The following is a 19119-nucleotide window of genomic DNA, read 5'->3' on the forward strand; positions in this document are numbered from 1 at the left end:
CTAAATTCTACAGGAGGGGAAAAATGAAGTAACAGAAATGGATAGAAGTGGTAGAGAGTCACTTTAGTGGACAATCTGTAGCTTTGATACAGACTGTCTAGGTCTCAACTCAAGCTCAAATGGTACTGGCTACATCTGGTTAGCAATGTAATTCTCTTATGAGTTAAGCTGACTTAGAGAAATAGAAGTCAGAAAGATCTGGTCGTGGCTATGTCATTTAACAGCTATTTGATCCTAGGTCAACTTCTCTGAACTTCAGTTAATTATCTTAACTACTTCCTCAAAAGGTTGCTGTAAAAAAAAAAAAAAAAAAAAGAAAGAAAGAAAGAAAAGTATAGCATATGAATACAAAAAAAAAAAAAAAAAAAAAAAAACCAACCCCAAACACTTGTTTAAATGTGTTAAGAATAGAGCTAAAATTAAGTTGCCAATTGCCAGTAACACAAAAATGCCATCACAATTTAAAACTAGGCACAAGCTAGGCACCTGGTACATCCTAGACCATTTACTAAGAGCTCTAAAGGCTGACTAAATCCAACATTTCTCTTAGCAAAGAAATCTTTCCCCTCCCTACCCCAGATCACCCATTCTCCTCAGGGCAGCATATACTGACATAAAAGTTTATCTTTGCTGAATTCACTGGTCCTTAAAGGTTACTTTAGGCAAGCATTTAACATAAACAAAAAGTCCGTTAGCAAAACAAATCTTCCAGACAGGATACTACTCATTGTCTGGTACTGACTTCTGGTTACATTAGTAACGGGCACAGACCAGCTATTGGCAACCTATTTCAAAACTTGCACAGCCTTTCCCATGTCCTTGATTCTCCCAATGCTATTCTATGTGCCAGTGTTCACTTTCTGTGATGGCCCTCATCCTAAGGTATACTCCATTTCAATGGTTCCCAAAGTGCATTTTTGAATGCACCAGAACAAACTCATCAGTAGACCATAACATTAGATTCCATGAAATAAGTTTTTTAAACTTTTAAAACATCTTCATCTCCAAGAAGTCAGCTACATTCAGTCTAGCTCATCAAATCTCCTTCATGCAACAACAGAAACAGAAAAGTTGAGAATATTTTTATTTTAACGAAGTAATTAACTTAGGCATATCTACATTAGACTTAATACTTATGCAGTAAAGTCACATTGTAGCCTGGACACTCTCTAAAGGTTGTTATACCAGCAATGATGTAAACCTGTGCCCAGGAAGCAGACATTTTAGGCCTGAGGATACATATTTATTTTAAACAACCTAACTCCAGTTACAGTAACAATTTAGGGGGCTATTCATCTATGCACTAAGGGAAATAGAAACAATAAAAGCTACTTTTTAAAAAAGATCAAAGGAAAGTATAAGAAAGAATACAGCAGAAACCTTCAGTTCAGTTTAGCATCAAAAATCTTTTTGGTCCAACAGCTTTCACTTAATTCTATTAATAATGAAAAAAAGATCTTCAGTCTAATTTTTCAGTTCATGAAACTCCTAAGTCTGTATGTACTATTCACCTGGGAACTTTAAGTTAGGAATTATGGACCTCTACAGGCAACTGCTGCCACATGCAAAAGTCGTTTACAGTCACAATGATATGTACCTCAATTTCCTATAGCTGCAGTCCTTACAGAAAGGGTGATTTTCCTCTAGTAGTAGGATCCTCAGTACTTACAAAAACATCCATCTTACCTGCTGAATGCCTACATTCTTAACAGCAAAGATGTTATAGCAGTGTGCCAAGCACTGTTGTAAGTACTTTATCTATATAATTAGATCTTTAACCCTTAAAAAAAAAACACGTAATAATGGTACTGCCCACATTTTAGAGGTTAAGACACTGAGGCACAAAACAATTAGCTCCAGAGATGCTGACAATCAAATTATGTTTAAAAGGAAAAAAGTCTCTCCAGCACCCCTAGAAAATACAGGATTGCTTTTTTGGAACTCCAACTTACATACAGCATAAAAACATCCTATTACGCTTATTCATAGCCTTTTAGCCTCTACGACTAGTCTCTAGATTTTAACCTTGCTGTTCTTCTGTATCTTTGGTCTAATTCTCAGGCAAACCCCAAATTTGAAATTATTTTTCCTTTTTTATCCATCATATCAACAGTTTACATGAAACGACGTGCACCCATTTTGACAAACATATATTATCTGTGTAACCACTAACCATAAAGGTAAGTTCCCTCGTGTCCCTTGGTAAATCCCCAAATCCGCTTCAGGTAACCATTGAGCTCTTTCTGCCACTATAGATCAGACTTTTGTAGAAGTGAAATAATTTTAAAACTAAAACAGTTGACAAGTAATGAATAACATGAACCAAAATACTGGACTGCTCTAAAGGATACAATGCTTGTGGAATGGCTGTATTATTATCATTGAAATCGAACTCTCACTTCAAAAGTAACCCTAGTGTTCATTCACCAATCCCTAGTTGATTCACAAAAGGACTCAGAAGGAAAAATAAAATTCATTTGCTATACTGGCTGTACTTAATGAAAGAATTAAGGGACTAACACACCTAAACCACTAAAACAGATGTAGTACATGTAATATTTGACTTCCTTATTTACACTGAGCACTGCAATAAAATTGTTAGGCCGACACTAATAAAACCTATACATAAAAGATAGTGAGCATAAGTGAGCTCTATCTCTTCTTATATGGTCCCTGAAGGTTTTGATACCCCTATATTTCCTAGCTCAGAATAGGTGCTCACAAACAGATGGGACAAAGGACTTCACAACTCTTAAGAATGGGGAGTTCTTAAACTTAGGGTTGGCTTGTGACAGCAATGAACTCCTTCAACTTCCAAGTGTGTTGAAAAAGATGGTCCAGTCCATCTTTCACCTTCTCAAAAGGAGGCCAAAACTTGATACAATAGTGACCCACATGTAAATGCAAAGCTCAAATGTCAGTTACCGTTAAAAGCTAAAAGTTAACATGCAGGAAAAACTAATTCTGCTATAGAATCTGCAAAAGATAAAGGCCTTCAGGAGAGAGGTTTTCTAACACATCTTAAGCCGACAAACCCTTTGTTCACATGAAATGTCACCTGGAAACCCAGTATTTCCAACAACTGAAAAGGCTGAAGTAGGGGATTATGGGTAGGCTGATCTTCTTTCCTACCTCTAATAATTATGCCCCTCTCACTGAAAGAGTCCTAAAAGTAGTTCATAATCCTACCTCCAGAAGCCTTTGACTAATTTTCTTAACATGTTAGCAAAAAAATATTTAAAGCCCCACTACCTCAAAAAGGTTTATGTTCTACATTTCTGCCTTAGAGCACTAAAAAAATACTTTGCTAGTTTCCCAAAAAGCATTTGAAGTTACTTGGTAACAATACATTAAACCAAAAATCTATGACACATACATACAGTATGTTCTATGGACCCAGAATGAAAATAAGTGTGTATATGTTGTGGGTGAGCAGAGTTTGTATTGTATGCCAGATCACCAAGTTAATCCACCTTAATTTTAAACACCACAGGGAATTTCCAGACACCTCTCCATTAAGAATGGACTCAAACCCAGGTAATGCCAAACTTCCCCCCAATGCTCCAATCCTAGGTATAATTTCCAACAGACATTGCACCATTTTTTATGGCTTATAAATCAAAAACGGGACTGACTTACTGGCTCCAACACATTACGACCCGCTATATACTATGGTCTGGTGCTGCTAGACATTGAAGTATTTACATTAAACTTCAAAAAATCTACCCTATATAAATCTTAGATTCTCTTCAACTGGAGCAAATTCATTTTCCATAAAAGCTCTCAAGTTTATTTTCATCAACAGATACTAGGAAGTATTGTCTACTTCAAGCCTTTAAGCCATGTTCACAACCAAACACCTTATCAATATATGGTGAAAGCAAGCTGTTTATTACACTAGCACAATGGCTGTAATCACAATACTACTTTTGTAAGGAATTTCCTCTTGGATAGCATAGCTGGGAAGAAAAAAAATGTTTAACATTCCTTATTTACACCTTGGTGTTTTCTGGTAATACATCTTTTAATGAAGAGCTGCCAAAGAAACAAAAGGCTCCAAAGAACTGCACACAGCTCCCTGGAGCCTTCCATGAGGCCGCTGAGTCCTCATGTCCATTGAGAGGGTAGCGCCAAGAGAAGTGGCTGCAGCAGCTGGGCACTTGCCTTGTTACACACCTGCTACAAAGGCTTCTATAGTTGATTGTACTTCAGAAGAAACTGATACATCTCTCAAATAATCACAAGATAATTCTGGCAGCAACAGCCCACTTGACACCAAGCTGGATGAATATGAGTCTTGGGTTTCTGAAGTGAAGACCTCCCTGGAAGTAGAACAGGGAGAGCTGAAAGGTTGAGAGTACGGTTTCAGAGACATGTAAGCAGGAAACCCAACCTTAATATATCAACCACTTTTCTAAAAGGACTTTTTACTCATTAAAAAAATGAGAACTTGAGACATTTTGAAACTACTACTGTAAAGAAGCCAAAGAGCACTTTTTTTTCTTTTTTCTTTAACATAGTCAATTGATGACTTAAAACTCAGCTAATAGCTTAAAAAGACACAATGCTGTCAAGGTCACCTCTGTATCCTACCGCTGATAGAAATGTTACTTACCACACAGAATACCTTTAGAAATAACTGGGCAGGAGAGTATTAGAAGAGGATTCTAAAGGATGACTTTGGCACTATAGATGGGAGGCCTGGAGTAGGTTCAAACCACCAAAAACAGTGCCAGGAAGCTACATACTGGAAATGGTAGGAAGTTTCAATAAACTGTGCAAAGGCAATATGGATTTTTTGCCATACTGGACCAAAAATAAGTGATGGAGAATAACAATAACCTACACAGAGTACTTAGGATAATCAGGACAGAGTATGCTTTTATCAACAGTAAGTGGAAAGCCAGTAATGACAACAGGCACCCTTAAACTTATTTTTCAGGTGATAAGGTGGGGAAAAAAAAAGAAAAAAGAAAACCCTAAATAACCCTAGAAAAAGAATATTAAAGGTGACTGCTGAAGAATTATTTTAAAAGACAAGAGCAAAAATGAACAGGAGATATTTAAGGGTGGGGGAGAAAAACCCTAAAGGAAATGAGCTCAATGGGCTAAGTTTGAAATGCCTAGGTAAAGGCTGCCGTGTGAAAGGTCTCACAATTCTAAAATATGTCTTAATGAGAAAATAAAATACAGGATTTTCATACCATATACTTTTACATGTGGAATTGACAAGATTAGTCTTTTAAAAAAATCTGTCTTGACTATCTGATGTAAAGATTAATTTTTTTCTGGAAGAAGTGTATGTACCCTCACTCAAGTAAATACTTAAAGGTCTTTTGGTAATTAAGATGTAGTGACATTAAAGGTAACTACTGTAATCCACATGAACAGGAAATTTACAACCATAGTAACCTCATGCTTTCTAAGCTTTTCAGGTGCAGTACAGGTACAGAATAACTCTTTATTTTATTTTATTTTTTTTAATTTTTTTTTAATGTTTATTTATTTTTGAGAGAGAGAGAGACAGAGCATGAATGGGGAGGGGCAGAGATAGAGGGAGACACAGAATCGGAAGCAGGCTCCAGGCTCTGAGCCATCGGCCCAGAGCCCGACGCGGGGCTCGAACTCACGGACTGTGAGATCGTGACCTGAGCTGAAGTCGGACGCTCAACCGACTGAGCCACCCAGGCGCCCCCAGAATAACTCTTTAAATAAATGCACTTAATTACTATTTTGATTACCTTAGAGCAGATCTCAGTCATCCTTCCAAGAAGAAACCTTAATTATCATTATATATAAAACACATGTGTAATACAATTATTGCAACAAATACAAGGTTAAGAGAGAGAATACCCTAGAAGCCCTATACAGCTTTCCCAGGTGGCAGTGGTTGCATCTCCCATAGAATAAGCATGTTCATGCTTTTCCGATCATCATTCCCTTGTTATTTAATATTTATTGTTCTATGTGCCCCTAAACCACTGGCTTTGCTGGTTTTGAACTATAAATAGCATCCCTGTTATTCTTCTACCATGACTGACTTCTTTTGCTCAACTTTAGTCTCAATTCACCCATGCAGATAGACATAACCAAAGTGCATTTATTTTCCTTTCTGGGTAGTATTCTGTGTAGGTATGCCATTTATTTATCCGAACTGATCTATGGGTTACTTCCCATTTTTTGCTGTATTCTTTATGTTATTTATGACCTAACTTCTATTACTTATGTACCTAAGGGCAGCGCTATGCAAACTGTACTGTAGTGCAAGAGTCTAGCTCGCTGGCTGGCAGTTTAAGTAGCACTGGTCTAGGGCTACATACTAGAAGTGAAACTGCTAAGTTTTTGGTGAAAAAAGGTCTTCAAGTCTTTTCTTCATTTTCCCATTGTTTTTTGCTTTTTCTTGTGGGAGCTCTTCATGAATTTAGGATAGCAAATACCTCACTGAGGATTATTTGGGGATGGTTTTTGTTAGATCATCCATGTTGAACGTACTAAAGCATTTCATCCTACTTTTGGTCATGCCTAAACTAACATGCTTGGTCATGTTGAACGTAGGTGAACTGAAGTTCATCTAGAACCTAGAACTATACTTATTTAGGAGCTCTTTAGGATATCAGAGGGTCCTTGCAGTAAAAAGCCAAGAAACAGATGAAAAATCACATATTCAACATAAACTTAATATTAATTTGTCTACATAAGCACATAAAATCATAGTAGGGAATTACATCCTAACAGCATGATAAAGAATTCAAAACATAAAACTGAAAAGCCCCTACAGTTAAAGGAAATTTTTTATTAAATGAAAGGAGAAAGATGAGAATGCGTAATTTTTATGATTAATCGATGTTTAAGATTATTACAGCTAATACTACTCACGTTAATAATACCCCATTTGCAACGTGGATGGAACTAGAGGATATTATGCTAAGCGAAATTAGTCAGAGGAAGACAAATATCATATGACTTTACTTATATGAGGAATTTAAGATATAAAACAGACAAACATAAAGGAAGGAAGCAAAGTAATATAAAAACAAGGAGGGGGACAAAACATAAAGAGACTCTTAAATACAGAGAACTGAGGGTTGCTGGAGGGGTTGTGGGTGGGGGGATGGGCTTAAATGGGTAAGGGGCATAAGGGAGGACACTTGGGATGAGCACTGGGTGTCATACACAGGGGATGAATCACCGGAACTACTCCTGAAATCATTACAGCACTATATGCTAACTTGGATGTAAATTTAAAAGAATGGATATACTAAATACAAATAGTTTAAAAAGAGGTTTAAAATTAGTCTGACTTATAATCCATAACAGTTCACATCAATGAGAAAAGAAAACTTAAAATATGCACCTATAATGTTGGTTAATATATATAAATAAATAATCTAGTGTAGGTGGTAAACTGCAGGACCTTAAATTCAGGAATGTCAGTTTTCCCATGCTACATACAGACTGCTGAATAAAATTCAATAGTTCCTATGGGGGGGGTGGGGGTGGGGGGCGGGGGACAAAACCAAAAGCCAAAAATAACAATACCCTAGAACAATGCTGTCCAATAGAACTTTCTGTGCTAAATGCAATTTTCTTTATCATTGCCCAAAATAATAGCCATTAGCCACATATAACTCCCCAGCACTCACAATGTGGCACCTGCAACTGAGAATGGAATCTTAAAGTTAGTTAACTTTTAAAGCTCACCACCCCCAAATAACTTTGATCAAGGTAACAAAGATCAATTCACAAGCTTACAAAGCTAGACTGTAAGGGCACAAAAAGTAACAAAATAACAAACTCCACAGCAAATTCTGAAGAGAGATTTAAAATGCATGCTTACATAAGATAATGAAGAAAAGGCAAAAAAAAAAAAAAAAAAAAAAAGTTTGGAGAGGAGCATTCAATAAGAATTTGTTATCTTGGGTCCTTCTCCAAGTCAGTCAGTTCTAGGCATTTAAGCTCTGATCTCATAGTGGCTGAATATGGCTGAGGCAGGCTGAACGTCATCAGTGTAATCCTTGTAACTCAGTACAAATATTTTCTATTCCTTTCATAATGTTCTTCACATTATTCATTAAATTAAAGGATGGCTAAATCTTTGCTTCAGTTAGCTCGTGATAAATCATTTAAGTGTACATGGATGACCCTGGAATGAAAGGGAAGGACAAAAAATACCGTCTTCCTACGCCTTACCAATGTGAGAGCACTTCACTTGCAACAGCCTCTTTAGGCTTATCTGAACGACAGTCAGCCTAAAACAGCCTACTATTTACCTAGATTTTATAGCATGCAAGGTACAAATAACTTATTTACTCCTATTTGAAATTAAGAGTATCAAAATTTCAGGGGGCTAGATTAAGAGTCTCAAAAATTCTGAAATAACACCAGGTGAAAAGAGTATAATGGAACACACAGACTGGTAGCCACTGTTGATTCTCTTGGCTCAACTGTCTTTTGTGATAAATGCAAGAACCATTTTATGCCCTTTAAAAATTGGTCTACATTGCTTTCCAATCTTTTTGGCCCTCCCAGAGAAGATTCTAAATTTGCTCAAAGGAAAAAAACCCATGTTCCCCAAATGCTGTTTAATCCATTAGCATATTTCCACATTGTTCTTGTACAGAATACTTTTCCACTAATTTACACAAGCAGTGCAGAACCATCAAACACTATTTTATGTATGCCAGGGGATACATATGCCTTAAAAACTGGTATTTCAAGGATAGTTTTATTTGACTTTTTTGTCAAAGACACTAACAACCATTAATGAGTGTTCTGCTGAATTTGCTTTCATCACAAAATCTGTAAATTACCAAAACCAAATTTTTTTCCAAAGTCAAAAACCTAACTTTACTACTGACAATTAACAGCAAAACACGAGGAAACAATACTAGTACATACATACAGAACATTTTTCCCTTAGTTACAATAATTCTAATTTAGGTAGGATGGGTACTATTAAGGCATATGTAAATATTACCAATCAGGAGACAGAACATGAATATTTAAAATGCTGATGATTCAGGGTGCCTGGGTGGCTCAGTCGGTTAAGCCTCCAGCTTCAGCTCAGGTCATTAATCTTGTGGTTCTTGAGTTCGAGTCCTGCATCAGGCTCTGTGCCGATAGCTAGGAGCCTGGAGCCAGTTTCAAGTTCTGGGTCCCCTCTCTCTCTCCCCCTCCCCCACTCGTACGTTCTCAAAAATAAACGTGAAAAAAATTTTTTTTCAGAAAAAACAAAAATAAAATGCTAATGATTCTTATTAAGTTCCTACATGAACATAGTCAACTGACAACCACATAAAATATTTTAGACAAATTTTAAGAGCCCATTTAAACAAATCAATTGTAACCTTTTTCTAGATTTAGATACAACTTACTAAAAAGTTTAAGGAAATGATTAATTCAATCTGACTTCATCACCAGATCTGCTAATAAAAAGCAGTTGGTTAGAAAAGAATTTAGTTTTCTGGAAAGGCCTACTTCAGATTTTTCCATCAGGCTTATTAATTATAAAATGGAGCTCTGGCTAAAATAACTTGAGAATCTAGCCCACTGAAAAATCCACTCCAGCATAAAGCCCTAAGGATTTTTTTTTTAAAGGCATGCAAAAGCTTTTCCACAATTAGAGGCCCTTCATTAATTTTAGATACTGTTAGTGTTAAAACACCTGTCAAATATCTTTACAGTGCTCACATATTACATCATACATATATTCTAAAGAAAAGTTTTCAAAGAAAAAGCTCTTATATAAGCAACTACCCAAGTTCCTAAATACTTAATAAACTATCTCAAAATTCACATGGTTACCTGATTTAGAAACCTAACTCTGGAGGGAAATCCTAGAGCTCAGACCACCTGCACAGAACTATTGGAAGTATTACAGTGTTCAAATAGAGTTCACATAACTATATGCTTTGCAATGCTATGCAAATGCAAGGATTTTCTACAAAAGCCAGCGTGTTAAGCCCTTTTAATGACTTCTCGTTTTCCAAACAGTATTGTTGCTCCATAGGATTTTAAATATCCAGTATAACAAACTCCTATTGATATCTAAAGACCTTTCTGGAATGTAAAATTTTCTCTTGCCATTTTCATTAATTCTACTCAAGAACCTTTGGAGCCAGTGATCCTTCCAGAATTTAAAATTTCTCAGATTTTAGAATGGCCAGGAGGCCAAGTCAACACCCTGTAATCACAATATTCTTGCAACAAAATCTAGGAATATTGGCACTACATGGGATAAGATAAAAAGAGCCTCAAGTCAGCTCAGACTCAGGTCAAGTTTTTGTTCCCAAATCAGTTTAGGTTACTATAAGAAGGTCATAAAAAATTTTTTTTAAGTAACTTTTGAATTTCAGAATTATACACATAAGGGATTATGGACCTGCAGCTTTGCAGCAAAGCACCAAGTACTAAAGTTTCCTTCAACATAATACACATTGTACCTGGGCATAATAAGTAAAGTCAGTTACTTTGGCTGCCAGAACCTGCAGAATAAGTATCTTTAGTATATTCTACCTGTACTCATCTGCCTGCAAAGGAGGTGTTAACTATGGATTTCCCAAGTTCACTATAAATATTAAATATACTGCAAAGTTAAGTTTTCATTAGAGAGTTCAACTAAATGCCTGTTTTAATATGACATTCCTTAAATCATGAAGCTTGTCCTTAAATTTCCATCTTAGAATCTATTCATGACTATGTCATCAACTAGTCCCCACCCCAGAAAAGTTAAATCTCCAGGCCAATGAGGGAGGAACATCAGATATATCGGAAATAGACAGATGACTAACAAAAATTAAGAGATAACTGACTTGGTCCTGAGATGGTAGCAATAGTGCTTCTCTTTAATATGCACACAAGACACCTGGTTAAAATGCATTGAGTCAGGTTTGGGTGGGGCTGAGATTCTGCATTTCTGTTGTAGTTGATGCTAATCCCAAAAACCACACTACATTCATTAACAAGGGGTGGTTAATACACTCAAAAAAAAAAAAAAAATCATTGTATCAGTTTAGGGCTAAAGGAACTGTTCCAGTTACAGCTGAAATCTAGTTACAGCTAGATTTTAAAAATAAGTAATTTAGGGGTGCCTGGATGGCTCAGTCGGTTAAGCATCCAACTTCAGCTCAGGTCATGATCTCACAGTCCGTGGGTTCGAGCCCCGTGTTGGGCTCTGTGCTGACAGCTCGGAGCCTGAGCCTGCTTCAGATTCTGTGTTTCCCTCTCTCTCTGCCTCTCCCCTGCTCATGCTCTGTCTGTCTCAAAAATAAATAAAAACATAAAAAAAAAAAAAATAAGTAATTTGCTCAAACTCACACAACTAAGAGAAAGCCAGTAGGAGAAACCCTCTAGTCAGGTTTCTAAGTCAACAGAACTTTCAAGGAATTTTATTAAACTTATTCCCCCACTCTTTAGCTTTACAAATGTGTTGAAAACACATTTTAATTAGAGAAAACATTTTTATTCGATATGATCTTTTTAACAAAATCAGACTACAGGAACACTAAACTGATAACCTATGCTTCCCTGAAAATGTCAGTTGTTATTCCAAGTGTCTGCACAACTCAGAAACACGCAAACTTTGGGGCACCTGGGTGGCTCAGTCGGTTAAGTGTCGGACTCCTGATTTCAGCTCTGGGTCACATTGGGGAGTTTGAGCCCCAATGGAGCCTGCTTCAGGTCCTCGGTCTTCCTCTCTCTGCCCCTCCCCTACTTGCACGAGTGCTCTTTCAAAAATAAATAAATGTTAAAAAAAAAAAACAAAAAACAAAACCTGAAACCCGAAACCTCAAAACCCAAATTTCAATTGCAAGAAACCTAAAATAAACTATACAAATCCAGCAGCAAATTCAAATTTAAACATCAGTTTACTGTGGAACTGTATTTTGCACAGACGTTCAATTCAAAAGTCAAATCCATACATAGAAAATCAAGTACTGGCAAAAATTATCCAAGAAAATCTGTTCAGAAAATAGCAAGCTAGGAGACGTACATATATCATCCCTCAGTAAGTCCTCTGAAAACAACCAATTTTTCCTCACCAGCTGAGTATTACATAAAGTCATCTTATAAAGCAATTACAAACTCTAGTAGTCACTTTATACCTGGCAAAATGCTCATAACTATACAAGAACTGATATTCACCTCTCCTACACCATGCTGTGAGGTATAGCTTCAATGAGTAGAATGATGAACAGAATCTTTTACTCTATTTAAAAATGTCTTTTTTTTTCTGATTAAGCCCGAATACTTGAAAATTTACCAAATGGTTGAATGATGGAATAAGCCACTGCCTACACATTAAATTACAAAAAAAAAAAAAAAGAAAAAAAAAAACCCACCCAAAACTCTCCAACAACTTATATTAAAACCTGGATTAGTAAGATTTCCTAAAACTTGGTCTACAGTATGTACTTAAGTAGAGTAATACTTGTTATATATTCAAAATAAATTTTAAGTGATTCAGTGATTGGTAAACAATGCATATAAAACTGAATCAGTAAACCCTTAACTGTCAAGCCTTTATTTTTTTACTTTTAGAGAGAGAGCGCGTGTGCACAAGAAGAGAGCGAGCACACATAGGGGAGAGAGAGAGGGAGGGAGGAAGAAAGAGTATTTCAAGCAGGCTCCATGCTCAGCTCAGAGCCTGACACAGGGCTTGATCTCACAACCCTGGAATCATGATCTGAATTGAAATCAAGAGTTGAACTCAACCAACAGACTGAGCCACCCAGGTGCCCCTATTTTAGAACTTTTAAAAAGCACATTAAAGATCACTGCATTTTAAGAGGTAAATACAATTTCAAATTCAGAAAAAAAGTGAGCAACAAGACTCTCCTTTACTTCAATTTTACAAGACCCCCAGTACAGATGTGAAAATACTTACATGGACAAGTTAGGAGATGGAACCCCCCTATCATCAGCTAGGTTCCCAAGGTGGCTCAGCGTTGAAGTCGAACTGCTCTCTATACAGCACTTCTCCTAGGCCCTCTGGGTAGTTGTATACTCGGTCAGAAAGTTCGCCCTAAAGAAGGAAATAAAAGTAGTAGTAAATAGTCATAAATTAAAAAATACGTTATACTGTGCTTTTCAAGCAAGTTAAATTGATTTATAGATTAACTATGGGAGTATGTTTTAGTTTTAAAAGTGTTTCATTAATCACATTACACAAATAATGTTTTCAAAGGATTTACCATATTACCAAGTACTTTTTTATGTAGTAAAAATTTCCAAGCTCTTATAGTGCAAAGTTCACAGAACTGGTATCATCTTACCAAGTTGCTTTATCCACCACCTACTCAGTTTCCAGCCTTCATCTAATTTCATTTTTGCTTTTATTTATCCTCCAAAACCCAAATTTCTCAGTGGACCAAAACTGCAAAATTCCCCAAGTACCCTGGTCAACCTGATGTGTATAATGTTCTAGTATGATTTGTAATCTGCAACTACCCAGAACATTTCTTTTACTCTCCAAATTGCAAGTTCTTCTTTGCTTAAAGCATAAAATCTTACTACATACCAAAAAGAAGATCGAGGACTTAATGCATTATGAATGTGAAATTAACATTTGAGAATTGCCTTATACATTAAGGCAAGTCACTTGGAAGTTTATACTTCTCTTCCTCATACCTAACCTACCTCGCGTCTTTTTACTATCGCTAGAACAACATACAAATGTTAAAGTGCTTAGCATGTTACAAAACGCTAAGTTTTAGAAATGGTTATTACCTATTATGGTTTGATTGGATGGACTTCTCACCTCTTAACTAAACCGCTACACCTATACTTAGAAATCATTATTCAGTGGTTGCTACTTTAAAGTAATATAACCGAACAGCATTTGTTAGAAAGGGTGATAAGGAAACCAGAAAAATGATCTAACTAGAGATTATAAGGTTAAGAATCAGAGTAATTTGACAAATACTCTAGGTATATCTAAAGCATCTCAAAAAAATTTTAAATTAAAAATAAAGCATCTCGGGGCGCCTGGGTGGCTCAGTCGGTTAAGCTTCCGACTTCAGCTCAGGTCACGATTTCGCGGTCCGTGAGTTCGAGCCCCGTGTCGGGCTCTGGGCTGATGGCTCAGAGCCTGGAGCCTGCTTCCGATTCTGTGTCTCCCTCTCTCTCTGCCCCTCCCCCATTCATGCTCTGTCTGTCTCTGTCTCAAAAATAAAATAAAACGTTAAAAAAAATTAAAAAAAAAATAAATAAAGCATCTCTCATCTCCACCAGAACAGAAGCATCCTTGTGGTTCTTTTAATTTACTAAAAAAATATGCTCACATATTCTTGATGAGTCAAGAACCCTTACCAACATGCAACGGTGATTATAACCTTACATTAGATTCCAAATAATGTACTCAAAAACAAAGATTTTGAGTCTTCCCACACCAAGATAATTTTAAAAATAAATTAAAAGTTGACTCATGCTGCAAAGACAGAGTTTATAAGGAATAGGATAATTATCCTGGGTGAGACACTCTCATCTGCCCCCCCCCCCCATGTATCCACATTCACACAACTGTTTTGCTTAATGCAACCTCAAGAGCAGTGATGTAAAATATTAAGGATAGTAAACTTCAGACATTCAAAAATCTTCATCATCTCGAAAATATTTCCATCTAGCAACAACAAAAGAAACTAGTAGGAAATGAAAACCCTAAAATATGAAAAGCACATTTTGGTAAAATAAAAGGGGCATATAGCGTAAAAGAGCTATTTACATACAGGATAAATATTTGTACAGTTAAGATAAACCATAAAGGAGTTAGATGAAAATGTGGAGAAAAGGAGGTACAGGAAAAGATGTTATTCTCATTTAGAATGGTCTGTGTAAATCCTTTGGCTCATGAACACTGCAATCAAGTTCCTTAACTGAAGACAATGTCTCTCCTTACATCTAGGTGAACAGCACGGAGAGAACTAGTCCTGACCGAAGTCAGCAGGAGGTCACTACCACAAAAAAAACCAAGCCTCCCATCACTTTTACGGTACTATCCCAAAGCCTAGTACCCCCAAATTATCAGTATTTCTCTGAACAAAATACATTGCATTTACCAATGACTTTTAAAATCGCTATGTAGTATCCTCTCCAAAAACCCCAAACTCCAGTCTAATGATGAGAAAAGTAGCAGACAAAGCCAAACTGGGCGACATTCTACTGGGTATCTGGCCACTACTTCTCTATGCTATCAATGACATGAAAAACAAGGTTAAGAAACTGTCACAGATCAGAGAGAACTGGGGAAGATATGACAACTAATGTAACATGGTACCCTGAATTATCCCGTAACAGAAAAAGGACATTAAAAACTGATGAAATTCAAATAAAGCCTAGAGTTTAGTTAATAGTAATGAATCAAAGTCAGTTTCTTAGTTTTGACAAACGTACCACAGTAAGATGCTAATAATGTGAACTGGGTGAGAAGTATGCAGCTCTATACGATCTTTGCAACTTTTCTGTAAATCTAAAATTATTCCAAAATAGTCTATTTTACAAAATCAAAGTATTCACATAATCGGCTACCACTAAGAAATAAAAGTAACAGTCTATTGATATATGCACTTCCGATGACTATCAAAAACATGAATTAAAGAAGTTTTTCAAAGAAAAGAAAGCAAACAGTTTAATTCCATTTTAGAAAAAGCTAATCTGTGGTTTAAAAAAAAAATCAGAATCTGGTTGCCTCTGAAGAGTGGGGGATTGTCATTTGAAGGGGCAAAAGAGAACTTCTGAGGTAAGGCAAATGCTCTACATCTTCATAGGTCTGGATTACACAACTCTATTTTTCGTCAAAACTCATCAAATGATATACTTAAAGATCTGTGCATTTTAAGGTTATGTGGATTTTATCCAAAGATTTTTTTTTTAAGAAATAACCAGTATTAGGCTATGATATATGCTCATGAACTGAAGTTGGAGGCGTTAAGTGTTCTGATGTCTCCGACTTTGAAACACATGGGAAAAAACCGACATGAATTGATGAATGGATAGTAGGATAGCAAAGAAAGCAAAACGTTGAATCTAGGAGAAGATGTAATTCTTTCGCCTTCTATGTTTGAAAATTTACTAAGTTAAACGTGAGTGGCAGGAGAAGGCACTGATATTCTATCACCTGTAATCATTAGAAGCCTACCTTTCTACTAAATGTAAACCCCTCAGGGCTTCTTTGTCTTCTTGACCAGCATCTGCACTCTCACATTTGCAAAAAATTAAACATTAGGGCCTTGCCCGACAATCCTTAGCCCTATTTCTGCCAGATCACACAGCACTTCTCTCTTCCTTAAGGGTCCTCAGGTTTGCACCCAAGCTGTGGGGCTTAAAGGTGGAAACACGAAGACAGTCAACACCTTAACGGGTCCAAGGCACCACCACAAAATCCAGTTAAGTCTGAACATCAATGGGGCTGTAAATTGTGTACCCGACCTCAGGTTTCCGAACCAGCAGGGTAGCCCAAAAAACAAACGCTCAGAATGTATTTTGGGCAAGAGTTAAAACACGTCACCATCATTCCTGTTGGCAGTCAAAATAGTACTTGATAAGCCACCCAAGCCTACCGTTCTCCCTCTCACTGCCCAGGAATCGTGGCGCGGACGGGAAAACGAAGCCATGGTGACTAATCCTCAGGCTCCAGGAGGTGACTGGGGTGAGTGAAGGCAACTTGGCCCAATCAGGAGAGCCGCAGGGGGCGGAGCAGCAGCCCCGAGGCTTCCAGAAGGGGCCAAGGGCCTCTCGCTAGCTACCTGACACCGGGGCTTCCCTGCCTCCGGGCCCCGAGTGGCGTCAACTTTCCTCCACCAGAGGGGGGCCGCACTCCCCGCACCCCCAAGAACCCGTCCTCCTCCGGCAGCTGTCACAGGAGGCCGCCGCCGGGCCCGCCCCGCTCCATTCATAACCTAAGGCCCCGGCCGTTGCAGCCCTTCGCGCCGCCCGCGGGGATCCCGGAGGCGAAGTCGCAACGCGCCTCCGGGCCGGGGCTGCCAGACCAAGGCCCCTCAGGGCTGCGGCCCGGCCCCCTCCCCGGAAACAGCAATGCACCACGGGAGAGGGGTGGGGGCCGCACGCCGCCGGGAAACGACGCCGAACCCCGGCGGAGACCCCCGCGAGCGCCCCCACACGCACACGCCCCCTCACCTTAACCGCGGTGGCCCCCTGCTCCGCCGAGCGGCAGGCGGCCGCCTGAGGGCCCCGAGGCGCGCCCGCCACCCCAGCCCGCCGCGCCGCCGCCGCGGAGACACCGACCGCCGCCACACACACCGCCGTCCGCCATATTCGAGGCAGCCGGCCGCGGGGCACTGCGGGGCCGCCGGCCGAGTGGCGGGGCCCAGTCTGGAGGCACCCGGCAGCTCCCCGAGGCCGGCCCCGCGCCCCCACGCCCCTCGGGTCACTACTCACGTGAGATAACGGCCCAAAGAGTCGGGTAAAGCGTCTTCTCTTTTTCGGCGGAATTTTTAAAGAGGGATGTGGTTACCTTGAGCAGAAATACCCAAGGCGGCCTGGGCCATAGGCTGCGGGGACGACGTGGGGGGAAAAGCGCGGCACCGACACCAGCTGTGCAGCAGTGGCGGCGGCGGCCGAAGGGGAGAAATAGAACAACAGCGCAGGTAAAAGAAGAATGGCGAGGACTGGGTGGGGAGAGGATTCGGCCTCGTCACACTGCAGAGCGGAGGAACGAGAAAGGATGAGAAGAGGCAAAGAAGGCGGAAAAAAAAAGAAACACTGCAGCCAAGCGAAGAGCCAGAGAGTGTGGGAAGGCGGTGCCGGAGACGCCAGTATTTATAGTAAGTGGGCGTGGTCTTGTGACGTCACAGCCATCCGGGCTGCCGCGCGAGTGGGGCGGAGTCGGGCTGCGGCCCGCGGCGGAGGGAGGCAGCGGAAGAGACAGGCGTGAGACGCGGAGGGGGCGAAAGGGGGCGGGGCGGGCGACCCCGAGTGCAGGTGCCGACCGCCTGGTGGCTTCCTGCCCTCGCTCCGGCTGCAGCTCCTGCGCCGCGAAGCTTCTGAAGCGCGGACGTGGGCGGGTGAAGGAGAAGAAACGCGGCTCGTCCGCAGCGCGGCGTGGCCCCGCTTCTCCACCCCCTCAGGTGTCTGTGCTCACGCCCGTCGCTGGCCCCCGCTCATTGGGAGCTGGACCCGGGTCTCTGGTGGCCGCGACGCTGAGTTGTGCTGGGTCAGGGGCGGCGGCATGCTTGTGCTGCCTGCAGAGGCTGTAGGGGAGGCCTGTGAGGGCCTTCGCCGGAGCTCCCACTTCGAGTGCGCTCCGCGTTTTGAGGGTTCCATAGGCTACGCCTGGGGACTGTCCTCCCAAGGTGAAGCTCCGGCAGTCGAGGGATACCCCGGTCATTTCTGGAAAAGAGTTCCTAATGACCAGGATGGGTTCCTGACTCCAGCGCTGGTGAGGTTACAGAGCCTCGTGACCCCGCGAAAATGTCCCTCGTGTATGTTACAATATGGTGCAGTAGGAATTTTTCTTTAAGCAGTGTAGACTCTCTGTCCTCATTTGAAGGCAGTCACACCCAGTCCTTATTAATCAAGGACCCGTGTTGGAGAGGGGATTACTGATGTTACAAATGCATATTACTTTAATCCCACACGTCTCATTTTCGCAGTCATTTAAATTTTACTACTGCATAACAAACTTTTTTTTTTTAAACTGGGGAACCTAGTACGACCCACATAGCTTTTAATTTATTCTCATCTTTTAAAAATGTCTTCATACTAGTGATCAGAAATCGTGAGTCTTGTGCTAACTCCAACTCACAGTGTCACAAATGAAATAGGTTTTTACACATCGCTTTCAAGTTAACATCTATGAAATTAAGACCTTGACTTTTTTTTCTTTCATTCTTCCGCACCCTCTATTTTGTGAGCAGCATTGTGGTTGATTAATAAATCATAAATTAGGAAAGAAGAGAAAGAGCTTTCCTGGATGGAAAGGTAACAAACGGTAGCAACGCTGAAATGTGGGGTTTGGGAGGAAAGTATTTGGTAAAAATCGGGAGTCTGGACTCTTCCTAATTTCATTTTTCCATATTTCATTCTAATATATCTTGGCTTCTTCTTTCATGCCTTAAAAATTCTTTTTGATTCAGAACATTTATAAACACAGCATTTTACTAG

General features: G+C 39.6%; 1 protein-coding gene across 8 annotated transcripts in view; it reads right to left on the reverse strand.

Moving 5' to 3' along the window:
• Positions 1-17483, reverse strand: part of AZIN1 (antizyme inhibitor 1) — a 31103-nt gene extending 13620 nt beyond the window's left edge. For 2 of the 8 annotated variants that reach the window (XM_042972596.1, XM_042972592.1), the window contains exons 1-2: positions 17395-17483; positions 12887-13024 (exon numbers count right to left, since the gene is read on the reverse strand). The gene's annotated coding sequence lies outside the window, so the exon portion shown is untranslated. 8 annotated transcript variants of the gene reach the window in all.
• Positions 17484-19119: the final 1636 nt, after the last annotated feature.

The sequence above is a fragment of the Panthera tigris genome, chromosome F2 (assembly GCF_018350195.1).
Source record: "Panthera tigris isolate Pti1 chromosome F2, P.tigris_Pti1_mat1.1, whole genome shotgun sequence".
In the NCBI taxonomy this organism is placed as follows: Eukaryota; Metazoa; Chordata; class Mammalia; order Carnivora; family Felidae; genus Panthera; species Panthera tigris.